This window comes from Thalassophryne amazonica, chromosome 1 (assembly GCF_902500255.1).
Source record: "Thalassophryne amazonica chromosome 1, fThaAma1.1, whole genome shotgun sequence".
NCBI classification, from domain to species: domain Eukaryota; kingdom Metazoa; phylum Chordata; class Actinopteri; order Batrachoidiformes; family Batrachoididae; genus Thalassophryne; species Thalassophryne amazonica.
In genome coordinates this window covers 6,980,483-6,998,127 of record NC_047103.1, presented here as the reverse complement: position 1 = coordinate 6,998,127, position 17,645 = coordinate 6,980,483, and the positions used below count along the sequence as shown (strand labels likewise).

Here is a 17,645-nt window from a genome sequence, read left to right as displayed (position 1 = left end):
AAATGTGTTTTCAGTTTGTCTTTGTGTGTGTGTGTGTGTCATCCATGTACTTTAACTGCATTTACCGATTTTTTTTTTTTGTTTTTTATGTGCATTGAATTTAACAGAATGAACTCCATCAGTTCAGAGTGATATCAGCAGTAATGGAAACCAAATAATTCTTGTTTCTCATTCTGTTTTCATTCTAATAAGGTACATTGAATATAGTTTGCACAATTAGTCATGAAAACACTGAACAAGGGTACTTTTTAAAGAAAATGATGAAATGTAAATGTAAAATATTTCTACAAATATTACTATACTGATAATAAACTGCATTTTGGGGGTGTTTTTTTTTTAAATATAATATTCTGAAAAAAGTGTATGAAACATTGTTGCTGCATAATTATTTTTATTACAGCATGAAAGATGTTACAATTTGTCATTGCTGGTTTCTAACAGGATTACTCAAAAACCCATTCAAAGTGAGTGTTGATCAGGATCACTTCATTTATGTGAAGCATCGCAAAATGGAATATATTTAACCAAAAATCTAATACAAGCGAGCCTCGCTCTTATGGTAGACGAAGGCACAAACCGGACAACATTGTTGTAAAAAGCCGTAATATATACACTCAACAAAAATATAAATGCAACACTTTTGGTTTTGCTCCCATTTTGTATGAGATGAACTCAAAGATCTAAAACTTTTTCCACATACACAATATCACCACTTCCCTCAAATATTGTTCACAAACCAGTCTAAATCTGTGATAGTGAGCACTTCTCCTTTGCTGATAATCCATCCCACCTCACAGGTGTGCCATATCAAGATGCTGATTAGACACCATGATTAGTGCACAGGTGTGCCTTAGACTGCCCACAATAAAAGGCCACTCTGAAAGGTGCAGTTTTATCACACAGCACAATGCCACAGATGTCGCAAGATTTGAGGGAGCGTGCAATTGGCATGCTGACAGCAGGAATGTCAACCAGAGCTGTTGCTCGTGTATTGAATGTTCATTTCTCTACCATAAGCCGTCTCCAAAGGCGTTTCAGAGAATTTGGCAGTACATCCAACCAACCTCACAACCGCAGACCACGTGTAAGCACACCAGCCCAGGACCTCCAAATCCAGCATATTCACCTCCAAGATCGTCTGAGACCAGCCACTCGGACAGCTGCTGAAACAATCGATTTGCATAACCAAAGAATTTCTGCACAAACTGTCAGAAACCGTCTCAGGGAAGCTCATCTGCATGCTCCTCGTCCTCATCGGGGTTTCGACCTGACTCCAGTTCGTCGTCGTAACCGACTTGAGTGGGCAAATGCTCACATTGGCTGGCGTTTGGCACGTTGGAGAGGTGTTCTCTTCACGGATGAATCTCGGTTCACACTGTCCAGGGCAGATGGCAGACAGCATGTGTGGCGTCGTGTGGGTGAGCGGTTTTCTGATGTCAATGTTGTGGATCGAGTGGCCCATGGTGGCGGTGGGGTTATGGTATGGGCAGGCGTCTGTTATGGTGCATTTTATTGATGGCATTTTGAATGCACAGAGATACCGTGACGAGATCCTGAGGCCCATTGTTGTGCCATACATCCAAGAACATCACCTCATGTTGCAGCAGGATAATGCACGGCCCCATGTTGCAAGGATCTGTACACAATTCTTGGAAGCTGAAAATGTCCCAGTTCTTGCATGGCCGGCATACTCACCGGACATATCACCCATTGAGCATGTTTGGGATGCTCTGGACCGGCGTATACGACAGCGTGTACCAGTTCCTGCCAATATCCAGCAACTTCGCACAGCCATTGAAGAGGAGTGGACCAACATTCCACAGGCCACAATTGACAACCTGATCAACTCTATGCGAAGGAGATGTGTTGCACTGCATGAGGCAAATGGTGGTCACACCAGATACTGACTGGTATCCCCCCCAATAAAACAAAACTGCACCTTTCAGAGTGGCCTTTTATTGTGGGCAGTCTAAGGCACACCTGTGCACTAATCATGGTGTCTAATCAGCATCTTGGTATGGCACACCTGTGAGGTGGGATGGATCATCTCAGCAAAATAGAAGTGCTCACTATCACAGATTTAGACTGGTTTATGAACAATATTTGAGGGAAATGGTGATATTGTGTATGTGGAAAAAGTTTGAGATCTTTGAGTTCATCTCATACAAAATGGGAGCAAAACCAAAAGTGTTGCGTTTATATTTTGTTGAGTGTACAAATCAGTGATAAAAAGCGGTCGGCTCTAATTAACCACTCTGTAAGATAAAAAGCCACAAACCAATGGTAGACGAAGCTGCAAACCAGAAATGGCACAAAATGATTCGATCCACCGACATTAATAGTCTTTTTGCTTAACAATTCCCTTATTGATCCTTCAGAGCAGCTGTTGTTTTTGAGGGTGTTTGTTGGGAAAATGATCATTTCTCTACGTTGATTACACACCCTGCAGTGGGTCTCTAATCAACCGTTTCTGCAGCGGCTGTTCTTGAAGCAACGAAGCAGTGCTCTGACCCACTGCTTCGTTGGTTCTCTGCATCGCTGCTTTTCAGAAGCGGCAAGTCCGCTTCTTAACCATGCTCAAAGCCATTTTAAAATGTCAATCGTGAGTCACTTTTGTGTGGATTAAAGTCACTAATTGGGATTCTTGTCTTGTTGCGTGCAAGAAACAAGAATCATCCTCCGTTCCATTGGCACAGCTCCAAACACTGCGCGGCTCTCTGCCGAGTCAAGTTCGAGTCCAGCCGGAATTAATACCTTCAAAGCGAATCACCGTTTTAAATCAAACAACACCTGTTTCCAAACGCTGTAATACAAATAATAAACTGCTCGACTAAAACGTGTTTTTCCTCCCAAAATGAGACATCTTGCGTTCTTTATGAATAACACTGATGCTGATGTGCAGAAGCCGGCTGAGTTCAGCTCAGAGGTATGGAGAGACTTTCATGCCATTAATGTCTGAAAGGAAATGCTTTTGACAAAAACTACAGGTTTTGTTTATTTCTATTTATGTCCAGAGATCAAGGCTCCACCATGTAGAGTTTATTACGTCCAGAGTTTAAGGATCCAGTGACCAATTTCATATTTATTTACTTTAAGACTCAATAAAATGTTGTAGACATAGAAAACCTGTAAAGCCTACTTTTAGTACACAGAAAATTCACAAGTCAATTTCAAATCAAATCAATTTTATTAACATAGCGCCAAATCACAACAAACAGTTGCCCCAAGGCGCTTCATATTGTAAGGCAAAGCCATACAATAATTACGGAAAAACCCCAACTGTCAAAACGACCCCCTATGAGCAAGCACTTGGCGACAGTGGGAAGGAAAAACTCCCTTTTAACAGGAAGAAACCTCCAGCAGAGCCAGGCTCAGGGAGGGGCAGTCTTCTGCTGGGACTGGTTGGGGCTGAGGGAGAGAACCAGGAAAAAGACATGCTGTGGAGGGGAGCAGAGATCAATCACTAATGATTAAATGCAGAGTGGTGCATACAGAGCAAAAAGAGAAAGAAACACTCAGTGCATCATGGGAACCCCCCAGCAGTCTAAGTCTATAGCAGCATAACAAAGGGATTGTTCAGGGTCACCTGATCCAGCCCTAACTATAAGCTTTAGCAAAAAGGAAAGTTTTAAGCCTAACCTTAAAAGTAGAGAGGGTGTCTGTCTCCCTGATCTGAATTGGGAGCTGGTTCCACAGGAGAGGAGCCTGAAAGCTGAAGGCTCTGCCTCCCATTCTACTCTTATCAACCCTAGGAACTACAAGTAAGCCTACAGTCTGAGAGCGAAGCGCTCCATTAGGGTGATATGGTACTATGAGGTCCCTAAGATAAGATGGTACCTGATTATTCAAAACTTTATAAGTAAGAAGAAGAATTTTAATTAACAGGAAGCCAATGAAGAGAGGCCAATATGGGTGAGATATGCTCTCTCCTTCTAGTCCCCGTCAGTACTCTAGCTGCAGCATTTTGAATTAACTGAAGGTTTTTCAGGGAACTTTTAGGACAACCTGATAATAATGAATTACAATAGTCCAGCCTAGAGGAAATAAATGCATGAATTAGTTTTTCGTGATCACTCTGAGACAAGACCTTTCTAATTTTAGAGATATTGCGCAAATGCAAAAAAGCAGTCCTACATATTTGTTTAATATGCGCATTGAATGACATATCCTGATCAAAAATGACTCCAAGATTTCTCACAGTATTACTAGAGGTCAGGGTAATGCCATCCAGAGTAAGGATCTGGTTAGACACCATGTTTCTAAGATTTGTGGGGCCAAGTACAATAACTTCAGTTTTATCTGAGTTTAAAAGCAAGAAATTAGAGCTCATCCATGTCTTTATGTCTGTAAGACAATCCTGCAGTTTAGCTAATTGGTGTGTGTCCTCTGGCTTCATGGATAGATAAAGCTGAGTAACATCTGCGTAACAATGAAAATTTAAGCAATGCTGTCTAATAATACTGCCTACGGGAAGCATGTATAAAGTGAATAAAACTGGTCCTAGCACAGAACCTTGCGGAACTCCATAATTAACCTTAGTCTGTGAAGAAGATTTCCCATTTACATGAACAAATTGTAGTCTATTAGATAAATATGATTCAAACCACCGCAGCGCAGTGCCTTTAATACCTATGGCATGCTCTAATCTCTGTAATAAATTTTATGGTCAACAGTATCAAAAGCAGCACTGAGGTCTAACAGAAACAAGCACAGAGATGAGTCCACTGTCTGAGGCCATAAGAAGATCATTTGTAACCTTCACTAATGCTGTTTCTGTACTATGATGAATTCTATACCCTGACTGAAACTCTTCAAATAGACCATTCCTCTGCAGATGATCAGTTAGCTGTTTTACAACTACCCTTTCAAGAATTTTTGAGAGAAAACGAAGGTTGGAGATTGGCCTATAATTAGCTAAGATAGCTGGGTCAAGTGATGGCTTTTTAAGTAATGGTTTAATTACTGCCACCTTAAAAGCCTGTGGTACATAGCCAACTAATAAAGAAAGATTGATCATATTTAAGAACGAAGCATTAATTAATGGTAGGGCTTCCTTGAGCAGCCTGGTAGGAATGGGGTCTAATAGACATGTTGATGGTTCGGAGGAAGTAACTAATGAACATAACACAGACAGAACAATCGGAGAGAGAGTCTAACCAAATACCGGCATCACTGAAAGCAGCCAAAGAGAATGATATGTCTTTGGGATGGTTATGAGTAATTTTTTCTCTAATAGTTAAAATTTTATTAGCAAAGAAAGCCATGAAGTCATTACTAGTTAAAGGAATACTCGGCTCAATAGAACTCTCTTTGTCAGCCTGGCTACAGTGCTGAAAAGAAACCTGGGGTTGTTCTTATTTTCTTCAATTAGTGATGAGTAGTAAGATGTCCTAACTTTATGGAGGGCTTTTTTATAGAGTAACATACTCTTTTTCCAGGCTAAGTGAAGATCTTCTAAATTAGTGAGACGCCATTTCCTGTCCAACTTACGGGTTATCTGCTTTAAGCTGCGAGTTTGTGAGTTATACCACGGAGTCAGGCACTTCTGATTTAAGGCTCTCTTTTTCAGAGGAGCTACAGCATCCAAAGTTGTCCTCAATGAGGACATAAAACTATTGACGAGATAATCTATCTCACTCACAGAGTTTAGGTAGCTACTCTGCCCTGTGTTGGTATATGGCACTGGAGAACATAAAGAAGGAATCATCCTTAAACCTAGTTACAGCGCTTTCTGAAAGACTTCTACTGTAATGAAACTTATTCCCCACTGCTGGGTAGTCCATCAGAGTAAATGTAAATGTTATTAAGAAATGATCAGACAGAAGGGGGTTTTCAGGGAATACTGTTAAGTCTTCAATTTCCATACCATAAGTCAGAACAAGATCTAAGGTATGATTAAAGTGGTGGGTGGACTCATTTACATTTTGAGCAAAGCCAATCGAGTCTAACAATAGATTAAATGCATTGTTGAGGCTGTCATTCTCAGCATCTGTGTGGATGTTAAAATCGCCCACTATAATTATCTTATCTGAGCTAAGCACTAAGTCAGACAAAGGTCCGAAAATTCACAGAGAAACTCACAGTAACGACCAGGTGGACGATAGATAACAACAAATAAAACTGGTTTTTGGGACTTCCAATTTGGATGGACAAGACTAGGAGACAAGCTTTCAAATGAATTAAAGCTCTGTCTGGGTTTTTGATTAATTAATAAGCTGGAGTGGAAGATTGCTGCTAATCCTCCGCCTCGGCCCGTGCTACGAGCATTCTGGCAGTTAGTGTGACTCGGGGGTGTTGACTCATTTAAACTAACATTCATCCTGCTGTAACCAGGTTTCTGTAAGGCAGAATAAATCAATATGTTGATCAATTATTATATCATTTACTAACAGGGACTTAGAAGAGAGAGATCTAATGTTTAATAGACCACATTTAACTGTTTTAGTCTGTGGTGCAGTTGAAGGTGCTATATTTTTTCTTTTTGAATTTTTATGCTTAAATAGATTTTTATTGGTCTGGGAGCAGGCACCGTCTCTACGGGGTTGGGGTAATGAGGGGATGGCAGGGGGAGAGAAGCTGCAGAGAGGTGTGTAAGACTACAACTCTGCTTCCTGGTCCCAACCCTGGATAGTCACGGTTTGGAGGATTTAAGAAAATTGGCCAGATTTCTAGAAATGAGAGCTGCTCCATCCAAAGTGGGATGGATGCCGTTTCTCCTAACAAGACCAGGTTTTCCCCAGAAGCTTTGCCAATTATCTATGAAGCCCACCTCATTTTTTGGACACCACTCAGACAGCCAGCAATTCAGGGAGAACATGCGGCTAAACATGTCACTCCCGGTCCGACTGGGGAGGGGCCCAGAGAAAACTACAGAGTCCGACATTGTTTTTGCAAAGTTACACACCGATTCAATGTTAATTTTAGTGACCTGCGATTGGCGTAACCGGGTGTCATTACTGCCGACGTGAATTACAATCTTACCAAATTTACGCTTAGCCTTAGCCAGCAGTTTCAAATTTCCTTCGATGTCGCCTGCTCTGGCCCCCGGAAGACAATTGACTATGGTTGCTGGTGTCGCTAACTTCACATTTCTCAAAACAGAGTTGCCAATATCCAGAGTTTGATCCTAGGCGGGATGGAGCTGCTCCTTCCAAAGTGGGATGGATGCTGTCTCTCCTAACAAGACCAGGTTTTCCCCAGAAGCTTCGCCAATTATCTATGAAGCCCACCTCATTTTTTGGACACCACTCAGACCTATAGTTCCTCAGTTCCTATAGTTGGTACACACCCTCCGGTCCCCCTTCTTAAACAGAGGGACCACCACCCATGTCTGCCAATCCAGAGGCACTGTCCCCGATCGCCACGCGATGTTGCAGAGGCGTGTCAGCCAAGACAGTCCCACAACATCCAGAGACTTAAGGTACTCAGGACGGTACTCAGGTAGATGGACATGGACATGCATACACATATGCACACACACATATATACATATATATATATATATATATATAAACATGATTGGGATTGAAAAAGAGATAGGAGCATCTTATTTACAATATGTGGAGTTTAGATGTGATAAGGTGACATTAGTGCAGGGATTTGTAATGAGTTGTTATTGCACGTGATTTGTGGACATATTAATATTGCACGTGATTTATGGACATGTTCTTGCATATGGTTATTTCACAGTGTTATTGTACAGCCTGACAGCAGCACGGAGGAATGACCTGTGGTATCGTTCCTTCTTGCACTGAGGTTGCCTCAGCCTGTCACTGAACGAGCTGCTCAGCTCCACTACAGTCTGGTGCAGAGTGTGAGAGGAGTTGTTCATGATGGATTTGAACTTGGTTAACACCCTCCTCTCTGCCACCTCCTCCAGAGAGTCCAGAGGACAGCCCAGGACAGAGCTGGACTTCCTGACCAGCTTGTTCAGTCTCTTTCTCTCCCGCTCTGTGCTGCCTGGGGCCCAACAGATGACAGCACAGAGGAGAGCAGAGGCTACAACAGAGTCGTAGAAAGTCTTAAGCAGAGGCCTGCTCACTCCAAAGGATCTCAGTCTCCTCAGGAGGTGGAGGCAACTTTGACCTTTTTGTACAGGGCGTCGGTGTTGTGAGTCCAGTCCAGTTTGCTGTTGAGGTGAACACCCAGATATTTGAAACTGTACATGGTCTTTATGTCCTCCCCCTGGATGTTCACCGGTGGGTGAGGTGGTGGTTTACTCCTGAAGTCGATCACCATCTCCTTCATCTTACTGGTGTTGAGACACAAGTGGCTGCGCTCACACCAGTCCACGAAGTCTGTGATGACCGACCGGTACTCCAGCTCGTTCCCTTCAGACACGCAACTCACAATGGCGGAGTCTTCAGGGAACTTATGGAGGTGGCAGCTGTCCGTGTTGTAGGTGAAGTCCAAGGTGTAGCGGGTGAAGAGGAAAGGCGAGAGGAAGGTGCCCTGGGGGGCCCCGGTGCTGCACCTTACCACCTCAGACTGACAGCCGCGCATCCACACGTACTGCGGGCGGTCAGTGAGGTAGTCAATGGTCCAGGCGGCAAGATGTCCATACACATCTGCATCCTCCAGCTTCCCCTGCAGCAGCGCTGGTGTGATGGTGCTGAAAGCGCTAGAGAAATCAAAGAACATGTCTGTCACAGCGCTCCCGCCGGTCTCCAGGTGGGTGAGCACTCGCTGCAGAAGGTAGATGACAGCGTCATAAAGCTAACAGACACCAGCTGGTTCATGCTCTGTTGGCTTATTACTGTGCAGCACATAACTGAAACAATCCTTCAAATGGTGATACAACCATCAGGTTCAGCACAAATACACCTTAGACATTACACTTTTGGATAAAAACAACTGGCCACTTGAATCAATAGGCAGCCAAGTGGGGGTCAATTTAAGATTACACAGGAGTCAAAATTAAAAATGCTCCAATCAAATTAAAAATGACACCACATTACTGGTCTGATCATAAAGATTCCAAAAAGGTATTGTTTGGACTATCTATGACTGAATATTATGGGGGTAATTATGGGGAGTTATGGGGGTAAAAACATTAAGAATGGTGACAAAGGTCAATTTCAGTTTGTTGTTGTTGCCCATTCGGCCGCTCCCATTTTTGTTCGAGGTCACCACAGCGGATACAGCCAGATCTGCACTGGTATTTGGCACAGGTTTTACACCGGATGCCCTTCCTGACACAACTCCAGTGTTAATTGGAGAAACACACACAGCTGCTGGTGTTCCAAAGAGGTCTCCCATCCAAGTACTAACCAGATGCTGCACTGCTTTGCTTCTGAGATCTGAAGGGACCAGGCTGACACAGAGCAGACCGGCTGCTGGCAAATTCAGTTTGTACAAGGGTCATAAGTTAAAGAGGCTCCAATTTTGGTAAAAAGTGCTGCAAATTAATGGTTGAGCTAATAGGATTAATAAATGGAATAGTTTGGACAGTGTTGAATGTTTGGGCTCCAATGTAAAGGTCACGCAAGGTCAACATCCATTGGATTCTATGACAGGTGACATACACTGTAATATGAACTAAGCATGACACATGATGCAAACTTACTTTTTAAAACCTGACTAACTCAATAATTTGCTTTTTTAACAAAATTGGAGCAATTTTAACTTTTGACCCCTGTACAAACTGAAACTGACCTTGTATAGCCAAGTCTGCAAATAAGCTTTCCAGGCTATTGCTGTGAGAAAATGTGTAGGGTGAAAAAAGAAAAAAAAAAAAATCTTAAAATTTTTTAAAAGCAGACGTCTGCCAGAGAGACAAAGAGTTTATCTGATGAATCGCAGCACGGACAAACGTATTATTTTGTCTGTGTTGAGGGAAAAAAAAAATCATTTGACACGCACGTACACCATACACACTTAAATGGTTCATAAACAGGCTCATGCACTCAGAGTGTATTGGCCTGGATATGGGTGAGACACAACAACAAGTGTATGACCAGTGAGTGAGTATTATGATTTGATGACCTTGAAATGGCTTTTACTAAAAGCTTATGGATTGTAATGTACAAGGTACAACATTATGTCAAACACTTATCCACTGCCTAATTTGTCTGTACAGAGGTGTTATTTTCCCCCGGCTCTTTCTGTAACACTGCCCCTCACAAATTACAAACTATTCAAACTATTCCGCACTTTTAAATATATTCAAAGTCACAGTGAAAAAAATCAGGCCTGGGTCCTGGAGAACTTCTCTCACAGATGAGATCCGCTCTTTTCAGAACCCAGAACAATGGACACAAACAGCTTTTATAAACCATTACATCGGCATGACAAAGGCAAACCTTATGTAGCAAAATTCTGTGGAGATTTTCAAGTCCAGACTTAAGATGCACTTATTTTTCTTTTTGTATGGCTAGCATACTGGCATAGTATGTTACAATGCTTTTTACTCTTTTAAATTCATTTTATTAGTAAACGGAGTGTGCCGCGGCCTCAACTTTAAACTTTATCTAAAGTCTGGGTCTTTTAGTGAAGCTTAGGGCTAGCGGCCGACTATCACCTTAGTATTTCTTGTTTTTCTTGTTGCATAATGCTGACAAATTATACTGTATTTGTTGTCTTTCTGATGCCTGATTCTTTTTTAGAGATGTGCGTGGTGTTGGTTTCTGAAACCCTCCTGTCCTGTGCACCGGCAACATTTCCTGTATATTTGTTTTGTGAATTGTTTTGTAATTAATGTCTGTAGCATGGCCCAAGCAGAGGGTCACCCCTTTGAGTCTGGTCTGCTTGAGGTTTCTTCCTCAGAGAGTGTTTTTCCTTACCTTTGTCGCCTGTGTTCTTGCTCTGGGGATTGGTAAGGTTAGACCTTACTTGTGTGAAGCGCCTTGAGCAAACCTTGTTGTGAGTTGGTGCTATAAAAATGAAAATAAATTGAAATTGAATTCATTTTGAACAGAGAATGAACATTATTTCCTTGTGTTGAGCCTTTATTGCTTTTGGGTGTCTATGGAATTTTCTGCATGCTAGATGACCTCAGTGTAAAGTACAATTTGCTGTAATCTAATTTGTCAGTTTCATTCATTATTCTATTATACCTGGTCAGTCTGCTCATTTCTAGAGCTGCAAGTTTTGTTTCTTTTAACCTCTCCATGTTTCATTTTCTTGGCCTTGTTATCCTGTGTTGTTTTCTAGACCTTTTGAGGTCTGTAAATATAGACACCATGCTTGATATAGTACTCTCGATGTCTCACCAAGGGCTTGTATAGTTGTATTACACTGAACTTGGTTTTGTAACAGATTCTCCGTCTATTGTTCCAATAATGAAGTAAAGCTCTCAAAGTGTAACAAAGGGTTCAATGGTAAAATCACAACAGTCACAGACAACTTTTTCTGGAAAGTATATAAAGACGTCCTAAATCTATTCAAAACAACAGCACCGCGCTCGTAAAGTGCAACGCTTTGCCAACACTAGTTTCCAATTCCACAAAGTTTGACCTTGGAAAAGCATTTCAAAGTCAAAGTCCTGTTAGAAGTGGCTTTTTATAAGCTAAATTAGATGTGATCAAATGTCAGGAGGATGTTTCATTCATGCACTTGAAGTTTTTTGTGGTGTTATCAGGTTTTTTCAACTTTTTCAAATATTTTTCACAGAACATTGGTTATGTCTGCTATGCACAATGTGTCATTGCTTTGTGGCACTTGGTTTCTGACTGATAACTGGAAGATTGACAAACAGGCATAAAACTGAACCTCCATCCAATTTTGGTGATGGAGGTAAATCACAGAAAAAAGAGTGACTGAAGCACTTTTGATTGAGATATAATGCAAAATGTACGCCAAAAATGCTGAGCTTTTCATTACTGTATTTAAATCCACAATCCAGATCAGATCTGGATCAAACTTTGTCAGGTGATAGTGAGTACCAGTCTGCACCTCACTTTCAAATATCAATCAATCAATTTTTTTATATAGCGCCAAATCACAACAAACAGTTGCCCCAAGGCGCCTCATATTGTAAGGCAAGGCCATACAATAATCATGTAAAACCCCAACGGTCAAAACGACCCCCTGTGAGCAAGCACTTGGCTACAGTGGGAAGGAAAAACTCCCTTTTAACAGGAAGAAACCTCCAGCAAAACCAGGCTCAGGGAGGGGCAGTCCTCTGCTGGGACTGGTTGGGGCTGAGGGAGAGAACCAGGAAAAAGACATGCTGTGGAGGGGAGCAGAGATCGATCACTAATGATTAAATGCAGAGTGGTGCATACAGAGCAAAAAGAGAAAGAAACAGTGCATCACGGGAACCCCCCAGCAGTCTACGTCTACAGCAGCATAACTAAGGGATGGTTCAGGGTCACCTGATCCAGCCCTAACTATAAGCTTTAGCAAAAAGGAAAGTTTTAAGCCTAATCTTAAAAGTAGAGAGGGTGTCTGTCTCCCTGATCTGAATTGGGAGCTGGTTCCACAGGAGAGGAGCCTGAAAGCTGAAGGCTCTGCCTCCCATTCTACTCTTACAAACCCTAGGAACTACAAGTAAGCCTGCAGTTTGAGAGCGAAGCGCTCTATTGGGGTGATATGGTACTACGAGGTCCCTAAGATAAGATGGGACCTGATTATTCAAGACCTTATAAGTAAGAAGAAGAATTTTAAGTTCTATTCTAGAATTAACAGGAAGCCAATGAAGAGAGGCCAATATGGGTGAGATATGCTCTCTCCTTCTAGTCCCCGTCAGTACTCTAGCTGCAGCATTTTGAATTAACTGAAGGCTTTTTAGGGAACTTTTAGGACAACCTGATAATAATGAATTACAATAGTCCAGCCTAGAGGAAACAAATGCATGAATCAGTTTTTCAGCATCACTCTGAGACAAGACCTTTCTGATTTTAGAGATATTGCATAAATGCAAAAAAGCAGTCCTACATATTTAATATGCGCTTTGAATGACATATCCTGATCAAAAATGACTCCAAGATTTCTCACAGTATTACTAGAGGTCAGGGTAATGCCATCCAGAGTAAGGATCTGGTTAGACACCATGTTTCTAAGATTTGTGGGGCCAAGTACAATAACGTCAGTTTTATCTGAGTTTAAAAGCAGGAAATTAGAGGTCATCCATGTCTTTATGTCTGTAAGACAATCCTGCAGTTTAGCTAATTGGTGTGTGTCCTCTGGCTTCATGGAGAGATAAAGCTGGGTATCATCTGCGTAACAATGAAAATTTAAGCAATACCGTCTAATAATACTGCCTAAGGGAAGCATGTATAAAGTGAATAAAATTGGTCCTAGCACAGAACCTTGTGGAACTCCATAATTAACTTTAGTCTGTGAAGAAGATTCCCCATTTACATGAACAAATTGTAATCTATTAGACAAATATGATTCAAACCACCGCAGCGCAGTGCCTTTAATACCTATGGCATGCTCTAATCTCTGTAATAAAATTTTATGGTCAACAGTATCAAAAGCAGCACTGAGGTCTAACAGGACAAGCACAGAGATGAGTCCACTGTCCGAGGCCATAAGAAGATCATTTGTAACCTTCACTAATGCTGTTTCTGTACTATGATGAATTCTAAAACCTGACTGAAACTCTTCAAATAGACCATTCCTCTGCAGATGATCAGTTAGCTGTTTTACAACTACCCTTTCAAGAATTTTTGAGAGAAAAGGAAGGTTGGAGATTGGCCTATAATTAGCTAAGATAGCTGGGTCAAGTGATGGCTTTTTAAGTAATGGTTTAATTACTGGCACCTTAAAAGCCTGTGGTACATAGCCAACTAACAAAGATAGATTGATCATATTTAAGATAGAAGCATTAAATAATGGTAGGGCTTCCTTGAGCAGCCTGGTAGGAATGGGGTCTAATAAACATGTTGATGGTTTGGATGAAGTAACTAATGAAAATAACTCAGACAGAACAATCGGAGAGAAAGAGTCTAACCAAATACCGGCATCACTGAAAGCAGCCAAAGATAACGATACGTCTTTGGGATGGTTATGAGTAATTTTTTCTCTAATAGTTAAAATTTTGTTAGCAAAGAAAGTCATGAAGTCATTACTAGTTAAAGTTAATGGAATACTCAGCTCAATAGAGCTCTGACTCTGTCAGCCTGGCTACAGTGCTGAAAAGAAACCTGAAAATGATTAGGGCAAGTTTGATTACGATATAATGTAAAATATACATTAAACAGGGTATTCAACGTTAAATTTAAATGGCCACAAAATCTAATCTGGATCAGATCCAGATCAAACTTTCAGTCAATTATTGTCAGTCAGTTATTTTTTGGAAAATTTAATGTAAAAGCAGAGATTTTTCCAATTTTCCAAGATTTTGACCTTGAAAACTGAATCAGTTCTTGCCTATCAGCATATGAATCCTTTGTAAAAATGCCATAATGATATATGAAAAATTGTGGGTTACACGTTGTTCAAAACAAACAAACTAGAACCGCGCTCGTACAGCACAAACCTCTGCCAACACTAGGTACCAATTCCACCAATTTTTACCTTGGAATAATTTTTCAAGGTCAAAGTCGTTACAAATGCAATCGAGCCGATGACCCTCTGGCTGTGAGGTACAGTGCTAACCACAAAGCCAGTGCTGCCTTTGATCAATCAGGTTTTAAAATAACTACATTCGTTTATTAGTCCTAGAAGTGGAAAAATTTGCAACACGCAGGCGACTGGCAACATACAGACTATTTGTAGACTACACCTGCCGAGTCACCTTGTCTGTGCTGATGATTCCTCCAGAGTTCAAACAGCATTTGCTGTTTGAGCTAAAGCACCTAAATGCAGAAATCCTGCAGAGGAGCTGAATGCTGATTTGACATAAGAAGCTCTCAGTGCATCACGTCTGTTGTTGGTCTGCATGAGGACAGTTTGTGTGCAGCTGTGTGACTGCAGACTGATTCAGAAACACTCGTGGAGACACTGGAGAAACGATTTCAAATAAAAAGGAGGCAGAGACGTCTCATTACGTTTGACGCTGTTTAATGAGAAAATTAAACAATACAGTGTGTGATACAAGAAAGACTTTAAAAAGTTAGCTAGTAGACAGGAAACAACGGGCCGCTCACACAAACAGGTTTGTTCATCAGTGGCTTCCACAAGTGCTGAAGAAAAATTCCTGCATTTACCAATTTTCCTATATATTTTTAAAAATATTCATAAGTAAAAGCACAATTAACAAGTGGTCCAGATGATTTTTTTTGTATATTTTGAGTGAAACTTTTACATAGATTACTTTGACCTGTTTAACTCTACCATTTGATGTCTAGTATAATTTTACATTAATTCATATAACATCACAATATCAATTATTTAAATTGTTTCTTCATGCTATTTTAGAACAATACAAAATCAATACGAACATCTCAAACTGTGAAATGTCTTACAATATTCTTCTGGAGGTTTTACCTCGACCCCCCTTTTAATTTTTCAATCATGTTGAATCATTTCTTTATGTCTCAGTAAACACTCCATTCATTAACAGCACTTATTTTTCCCTTTCCCCTGATTTCAACAGGTCCTAATTCTACTGTCTACACTATTTAATTTTAGATTTGGTCTGGTTTGTTGACTACCCCTACTGATCAATGGATGAGATCAAAAGGGGGGGAAAACCAGTTTAAAAGTCTGAGATCGATATTGAGCATTTTTGACAGCTCTCAGAGTGTTAATACTGTAATTACAATTTGAGTAGAATTGCTTTCAGTTCCAAGGCAAGGCCGAGTAAGTGCAAAGGTGGTCTCAAGACTAAGATCAGACTTGAGAAGATCCAACATTGTAAAAGCATACAAACATGCACTGCAGTTTAGTGGTTTAGTAATATTGCACAGTTACATATTAAGGGGCAAAACAGCACAGGGCCAAAACTGTCAAGGAACTGGGACAAGGTGTGTAACCTTATGAAGCGTTCATCATGTTTACCCTGGTCATTTATGTGAAATCAGGAGCATTTGCTGAATATGACACAGCAAACTCATTTGAGCTCATCATACAAATGGTGCAGCAGATAAATGCATAAATCAGTAGAATCTTTCATTTTGTGATACAATGGTCTTGGTCTACTTTTTGCCAAAAAAAAAAAAAAAAAAAAAAAGCCGTTAGCCAGTTCCATTTCAAGATGGTGGCCTTTTTTTTCTCAAGATGAGGCCCGGAAATACGTATTTTCATCATATATTTTCATAGTCTTGGTTTATGTCAATGTAGTACGTGTTATTTTTGCACTGTGGACAAAGGGAGATTTGAAATAAACTTCCAGCAATAACTTCATGCTTTTCAGATGGATTTTATATGTTTTTAACAAGTGTACATGCATGTTGTAGACCATGGACGCTGCAGAACACGCATTAGTGTTTGGGGTGTCGGGGTTTAGCCGAACAGGTAAGTAATTCATTCATCATTCATCTTCAACCACTTTTCCGAGTTCGGGTTGTGGGCACAACAGTTCCAGCAGGGAACTCCAGACTTCCCTTTCCTGTGCCACATTAACCACCTCTGACTGGGGGATCCTGAAGCTTTCTCAGGCCAGGCTGGCGCTATAATCTCTCCACCTAGTCCCTGGGTTTTCCCCTGGTCTCCTCCCAGATGGACGTGCCTGGAAGACCTCCCTATAGGGAGGCGACCAGGAGGCATCCTTACCAGATGCTCAAACCACTTCAGGTGGATCCTTTCAATGTGAAGGAGCAGCGGCTCTACTCCGAGCTCCCCATGGATGATAGAACTTCTCACCCCATCTCTAATGGAGACACCAGCCACCCTCCTGAGGAAGCCCATTTCGGCCGCTTGTATCCAGTTCTTTTGGTCATGACCCAACCCTGATGACCACAGGTGAGAGTAGGAACAAAAACTGACCAGTAGATCGAGAACTTCGCCTTTTAGCTCAGCTCCCTTTTCATCACAACAGTACGGTAGCGCAAATGCAACACCGCCCCTGCTGCACCGATTCTCCGGCCAATCTCACGCTCCATTGTCCCCTCACTCGTGAACAAGACCCAGAGGTACTTGAACTCCTTCACTTGGTGCAAGACCACAATGCATCGATTTGCTGCTGAGAACATGGCCTCAGAGTTAGAGGTGCTGATCCTCATCCCAGTCACTTCACACAGGTAGTAGTATCGCTTTTAAAGTCAGCCATGTCCTTTGGAGGAACATGACACCTCACTGCCAATAGTTGACCAAATGTGGGTGCAAGAGGCTTTGTAGAAGAAAATGCAAGTGTTACAACTTTGGTAGTGCAAATGTAGCTGCAAATGTGAAATACAGACTTTATGTACCACACTGTAATGTAAATTAGTGTTTACATTAGATATAAGACTTAAATTTTTAATAATCTGTCATTTTGATACACTTGTAGGCCTCATGTAATGTCAAGTGGTGTCAATGTAATAAAATGACATGGAATGATGGTCTGTCTCCAATGTAACCATGTTTTGTGTAAATTTGTGAGTTTACACAACAGTATAAAACAGGCTCACCGCACAAATAAATTACTTTAAAAAATGAAGAGAAGTCAAATTATATCCTAAGATGTGACATTTGTGTTTAGCATCACATTTAATGATTTAGTACCATAATCGCCTATATTTGCTTGCCAAAGTGTTTTATTTGCGCAAACAGGCTATTCCACAAGGGAGGTGATGGTCTAGTGGTTAAGGTGTTGGGCTTGAGTCCAGAAGATCATG

General features: G+C 41.2%; 1 protein-coding gene across 1 annotated transcript in view; it reads right to left on the bottom strand.

Moving 5' to 3' along the window:
- The window catches only part of prlh2 (prolactin releasing hormone 2), a 47,276-nt gene that overhangs the window by 7,185 nt on the left and 22,446 nt on the right, over nucleotides 1-17,645 (bottom strand). The gene's annotated exons all lie outside the window — the stretch shown is intronic.